The following is a 7,063-nucleotide window of genomic DNA, read 5'->3' as shown; positions in this document are numbered from 1 at the left end:
AGAGGCTTAGGCAGATGGGGGGGCAGCGGGGGCCGCTGACCGTGACAGAAAGACTTAAGCCCAGTCACCCAACTTGCTCCAAAACAAACCAAACTGGTCGGCTTTTTTTGTGCTTCGTTTGTGCTGGTTTGTGTTAAAACTGTCATTTGTGCAGATTTATGAGATAGGATATTATAAGTTATAATTTTGGCCGATGACATCACCATCCGACCCCATCTGTCATGCAGGAACACGCCTGCTCGCCCGAGTGGTGCGTGTCACGTAGGGGCGCAGCTGAGTGAAGCTGACCTCTGGATGATCTAAAAAATGTTTTTTTTATATCTCAGAAACCAAAGCAGCACAAATAAAAATTTTAACGGCACAAACGTAGCACTAAGCACTCATTGTACAACTATTTGCTGCAATCTTTCACATGGGTGGGGTGTCAGCTTCAATCAGCTGGTACGTGCACTGTGGGTCAGCTGTGCTGTGGTGTGATGTGATACCAGCTCCAGTGGTTCAGGCTCTGCTCACATTCTTCTGTTGAATGAAGTGTGAAGTGCAAGACTTTGAATCTGCCAAATTTCCTCCAAGTGAATAATAAATTTTATCATAATGTAATATTTCTGTTTTTTTTTGGTTCATTCACTGAGAACTGAACGTGCGAGGTGGGGTAGTCGTGGCGCAGAGGTTAAAGAAGGTGGGCCTGTGATTGGAAGGTCACCAGTTCGATCCCCGGACCGACAACATCAAAATGTGGGAAAGGTGAAGCATCCACACCTGCCTCCACCCTCATTTGCCCCACTCTGGGTCCTTGAGCAAGGCTCTTAACCCCCAACATCTGCTCCCTTGGGTGCCCCAGATAGCAGCTCTCTGCTCCACACAGAGGGCTGTGGTAGCTCAGTGGTTTGTGGTTGAGTCAGGAAGGACATCCAGCGTAAAAACAATCACCAAGTCTTCATGTGAGTTAGTTCTCTGTGGTGACCCCTGAAGAAGGGAGCAGCTGAAAGAAAAACTGAACATTATCAGGCAGAGGAGAGACTCAGTGTGTTCTGGTTCTGATGAAATTATCTGTTTTCCACTTATCCTGACTTACTAAGAGTGGAAATGTTAGCGAGGGTGCTCAAGCAATTTAGCATAAAGTAAAAAAAACAACAACAACAACAAAAAAAAAACTTTTTTTTTTGTTGTTTGGTGATTTGGTTTCTGTTAATTGAATTTATGATTCAGTACAACAAAACAAACAATTTAAAAAGTAACAGATCATTGTAATACTTGGTTTATTTACATAATGACTTTTGGCAGCACAACGGATCAGTGGTTAGCACTGTTGCCTCACAGCAAGAAGGTCCTGGGTTCAATCCTCGGTTGGACCTGGGGTCTTTCTGTGTGGAGTTTGCATGTTCTTCTCGTGTTTGCATGTGTTTTCTTTGGGTACTCCAGTTTCCTCCCACAGACCAAAAACATGCATGTTAGTCTGCCTTCAGGCCCAGAACCCACTTGCAAAAGAGATCTGTGATCTCAATGGGATTTGCCTGGTTAAATAAAGGTTAATAATAAATTGCTGGATATTCGTCCCCTGAGCTGCTGGCTTTTATTAAGTGTGCCCCCCTGAGAAGTTTAGTTGAACAGCCCTGATTTAGAGGGTGAATACAGTTTATTCCATTTCCAAAACTTAAACAGAGTCTGGAAAAATGTAAAAGATGATGACCTGGAGCCGACCTCACGAGCAGCTGATTACAACAGTGATAAACAGGAAGTACCACATGTTCATCTGTATGAAGGTAACTGCAGGTAAATCCTCCTTTTTCTGTCATAATTACATTGTTACATGGTTAAATTAAGGTTATTGCTAGTCATGCTTTGTTTTGTGTGTTTTATATGTAGATATATGTTGTAACTTCTGGTTGCATAAGTTGACTCTTTTTTTGTAACGATCAGTTAACACTAAACTAATTTTGTACAAAGCGTTTATTAGGTCATGTAATGTAAAGCAGAGCTTATGTCTGTAGCATCTTAGCTAGCCCATCTGTATTGCATGCTGCTAGCTTACCGCTACTTCTTGTTGTGCCGAGCTCTCTAAAATAGTTATTGAATCAAGTGATTATTTATGGAGGTAAACATAGATGTTTAACAACTCGCTAAAATACATCAGAATGCAGGAAATGGCATCTACTATATTCAGAATTTTCTGGGGGAGGTCCCCCAGACCCCCCCACCAATGTAAGCCCACCACTCCACATTATGAATGCTTCTGACACCAGTGGCCACCACATTGTTCAAGCCAAGAGCCATGGGGGCTGAGCACCCCTAAAGGTCAGAGTCTGGAATCGCCCCTGCCTACTGAACAGAGCAGTTTTTAGTTTGTTGTGATCATCTGTTGGGTCAGAACCTGTTGTCTCTGCAGATCACTGACACGCTGCGGCCTGGGTGTCAGTTTCCACGATGTCTGCAGCTGGGCTCAGTTTCGGGGGCTTTCCTATTCTCACTTGTGGCAGAAACTGGCGGTGGAGCCACAACACACACTTCTTCTTTTTGAGGCGCAGAAAACAGGAAGTGTTTATTATTGTGCACATTTAGTGGCCTGACTCTGAACAAGTGACATCGTCCAGTGTTTTTACGCTCCAGAACACACATGCATCTGTTGACGGTGCGGTGGAAACTCCACACTTATGATGTGTTAAAAGACAAAGATTTACTACATCTAATGTCTTTTTTTCAACCAAACGTTGTTGAACCTGCGCTGATCTTCAACAGTGGAGCAGTTGTGTTGTGGCTCCATCTTTTGCCAGTTTCTTGATGTGAACTTCACAAATATTATTTCTTGTAAGATGGCAATTTTGTACATATCATTATTTTTATTATTATTTTATTCCCTGCAAAGGAAACAAATTGGAGAAAATAAGATGGTTAAGCATTGTACCTGTACAGAAAATTAAAAAGTTGTAACATGAAGTTAACATAACAAACATAAACATGGACCTGCAGATGCATGACGTGAACAAATCTTATATCAGGGCAGTGAGTGACTTTCTATGGTTTTGATACGTCTGTCTTAAAACGGGACGTATTGTGGAATGGAAACGTCCGTCTGTGGACAGTTTCTCATTGACAATTTTTTCAACACAGGAATGTGAAACTGCACAGTTGGACACAGCTGGACACATCACGGGTCATGAGTGATCCTATTGATTTCAAGGTCTCAAGGTCAAAGGTCTCAACAATGTTTGTGAAAACAACATCCATGCTCTAACTCTGCCACTGACAGAAATATTAAAACCTCCGACGTCTAGACTGGGCCTTGCTGTCCACTTATAAGACAGTACACAGTAAATTGTCCATGGTGTAACTCCACACATCCTTAGGATAGAAATATCCTCTGACTATGGCTCCACATTGGATCTTATATAAGAGCAAGAAATCCTGAGTGGTACTGAAGTTTGATGAACGGACCTCTAAATGATGCAACTTTTGTGGTTTAGTTTGAACATAAAGGTCAATGTAAGCCAGAAAAGTCTGTTTTCACACCAAACTATGTGTGTGATGCATGCTCAGTAATCCAGGTAAAGCTAACGAGATTAAGTCAGGTCCTCTGGACCAAACTAAGTGTGCTACTTTGTGCTAAAGTTGTTGTTACATGGTTGTTATCCACAGGAGAGAAACAGGAGATTGGGTGTCTTGGTGGAGACAAATGACAGTGATCAGCAGCGTTCTCATGCAAATATACTCACAGAAGTAAGATTTTTGTGCGCAGTAATTTGCAAACACTTTGACCCTTTATACTGTATATGTGCTGGTTTACTAATGAAATAATTTGTAATTTTTTTTGCTGAAGCAGTTAACAGGTGTCATGATGACCAGTGGTTCTGTCACAAAGACCCAAACTGCTTGGAATCCAGAATGTCCCCCACTGTAATGATAACATACAGTGTCTGTCTGTCAAGATGTCTTCTTGTGTCCTGCATTTCCTTAAAGATTAGATAAAATAAGATAAGGTATAACTTTATTGATCCTGAAGGAAATTGTTTTACCAGAGTTTCAGTACAAAGGAACAAACACAAGAATCACAAGATATAAAAATAAGAGAATATAAAAAATATCAACAATTAAGTTCTAAACAGGTGCAGACGAAAACATTAAAGTGTTTATTGTAGTGCTGGATTAGTTTTATTGTTCTATGTGTAGAAAGAGGGAGGAGTTGAAAAGTTTGATAACCACAGGGAGGAAGTCTAAAAAAGTTAAATCTGGTCCTCTGGACATTCAAAAAAAACAAAACAAAGCAAATCAACAAAAAAATGTAGAAACGTTTCGTCTCTCATCCGAGAGACTTCCTCAGTCTGAGGTGCTGTTTTCAGCTCAGTCTCTTAAATAGCACCTTCTCAGAGTGGATCAACCAGTTTTGCTGCTGACAACCAAAACCAGCTGCTCACATGCTCAAGAAGGACCATCAGCCTAACAATGGATCATTAGCACACTGATGGCTGTTTACTATTCACAGAGGGCTGAGTGATACTAGCAATCACAGCATTGTAAGAGGGGGACAGTTGAACCCGGAGGCCTCCACCCCTGTTTAACAATGGACGGTTTCTTTTCACAAAGATGGCCTCCTTTACTCTTCTCTCAAACCATCATTCCTCTCTGTCCAGGATGTGAACATCTTCATCCCTGAAAGAGTGACCGCTGGCCTGGAGATGAGTGTAGACCGCAGAATCCTGGCCTGATGATGTTGATCTTCTGTGCTGGGCCATCCTTTTGGCCAGTGGCTGTTTAGTTTCCCCGATGTAAGACTGATCACAGCCCTCCTGACACTGAACAGCATACACAATATTACTCTGTTTGTGCCGGGGGACTGGATCTTTAGGTTGAACCAGTCTTTGCCGTAATGTATTTTGGGGTTTAAAAGCCACTGGGACGTTATGTTTAGAAAATAAATGTCTCAGTTTCTCTGATACTCCTGTAGTATGTCATATAGGGATATATATTCATACTTTTCACGAGTTCCTCATCTTTCTGACTGTGTAAATGTCGTGCATTGAATTTTAACAGAAATGTAACGAGAGACGTTATTTATCTTTGACCCATCAAAATGAATGCGGTCATTTATTTTCAGAATCAAAGTTTAACATCAAACATTTACATTAATTTGGCAAAATATGAAAATAATAACAGACAAGTTTCACAAATAATGGACTTCAATCACACGGCGGTGATCGAGGACTTTGCTTCAGATATTTCTAAAATATCTGTACTGATTTTAGGAGAAAGCAGAGTTTAAGATGGAAATGGAGATTTATCTTACAGAGAGATTTGTGAGGGAATTAATCTGTTTGACCAGAAACGTGCACGCTCCTTCAGATCTCAGCTTGCGATGGTACACTTGGTCGAAGTAGATCGTTACCTGGTTGAGGATAAATCAGCTCGGTATAGAATCCTTCAGACTCTTTCAGCGTCTCCGTTGAGAGCAGCTGAAATCCTTCGAGAGTCGTACGAGGTTGTTCAAACAGAAGTTATAATCCCAAAACGTCTCTGGATCATCCTGAACGCGTTTGCATCCAAGAACTCTAACTCCATCACTCTTCAGCACTCTGTGTGGAACTCTCAGAGCTCTGCAGCATCAGACTCTTTTTAGCTCCATTAATCTTCAGCGTCTGGCTTCAGACTTCAGACTCCAGCACTCTCTAACAAGAACCGGGAAGTTGCCACATTTTAAATGAGTTGACTTCCGGGTCAATTTAGAGCTTTCTGATTCGTGGATTGAACAGAATAGAGGTGTGGTTTGTGATGTAAGATGTTATCAAATTCGAGGTCAGAGAATGAGATTGTTCAACAACAGACAGAAAGATTATTGCAGAAAACCAGACTTCGTGGAGTCTCCCTCTTATTATCTTCTGAAAAAGTTTAAACATGACATTTCTTCTCAGTAAACATTTTAGTTGACCGAGAACCGACCTTTAACACACTTACAACCTGGCTCATTGAAGACAGAAAATCAAGAAATGCATATTAACCTGATTTCTTCTTTAAATGAGGAATAAAAATCATTACTTACTGTTTATGTAAAATAAAAATGAGTAGTTCTCTTCAACCTGTAAACATTGAGTGAACTAACACAATTTGATTATCAAACATTTGTAAAATAGTAATGATCATAGAGAATTGTCTTTTCTGCTTGATTAATTCAAGAAAGAAAGTCACCAGATGGCTCAAACTGTATTTCTGGATGCAGATCAATGAAATAAAAGTCCCTGTTCATGGTCATTCCATATGTTGAGGGAGTGTAGTGAACCTGCACTCCCTCAACATATGGAATGACCACTGGTCTGGGTCTGTGTTCCTCCTTTTCACCTGTTGACTGACTGGAGTCCTGTTTGAGTTTCTTCTCTGCTTTCAGGAAGGCCCAGTTAGGATATCCACATTGCTCTAGAGCATGTCTTGTGTGGGATTTCTCCTTCTGCCTGGCTCCTGAGCTAGTGGGGATGCTGTCTGCTCTGTGATACAGAGTCCTGATGACTCCTAACTTGTGCTCCAAAGGGTGATGGGAGTCAAACTGCAAATACTGGTCTGTGTGGGTGGGTTTGCGGTACACCTCGGTTTGCAAATGTCCTCTATCAGAGACTGAGACCTCACAGTCCAAGAAAGCCAACCTGCCATTTTTTACATCTTCTCGTGTGAACTTGATGTATTTATCCACAGAGTTGATGTGGTCAGTAAAATGTTGGACTTCCTGAGATTTAATTTTAACCCAGGTGTCGTCAACATACCTGAACCAATGACTTGGTGGTGTCCCTGAAAAGGACGTCAAGGCTCTCTTTTCTACCTCCTCCATGTACAGGTTGGCAACAATAGGAGAAACTGGAGACCCCATAGCACACCCATGTTTCTGCCGATAATATTGCTCCCCATATGTGAAGTAGGTTGACTGCAGGCACAGTTTCAAGAGTTGACACAGTTGTTCTGTGGAAAGTGTGGTCCTGCTGCTCAGAGTGGTGTCTGATTTTAATCTTAAACTGACCACCTCTACTGCATCATCAACAGGAATGCATGTAAAGAGTGATGTGACATCAAAAGAGACCATTGTTTCATC

This window comes from Nematolebias whitei, chromosome 1 (assembly GCF_014905685.2).
Source record: "Nematolebias whitei isolate Nwh7 chromosome 1, NemWhi1, whole genome shotgun sequence".
Lineage (NCBI taxonomy): Eukaryota > Metazoa > Chordata > Actinopteri > Cyprinodontiformes > Rivulidae > Nematolebias > Nematolebias whitei.
Note: the sequence above shows the minus strand (reverse complement) of the source record.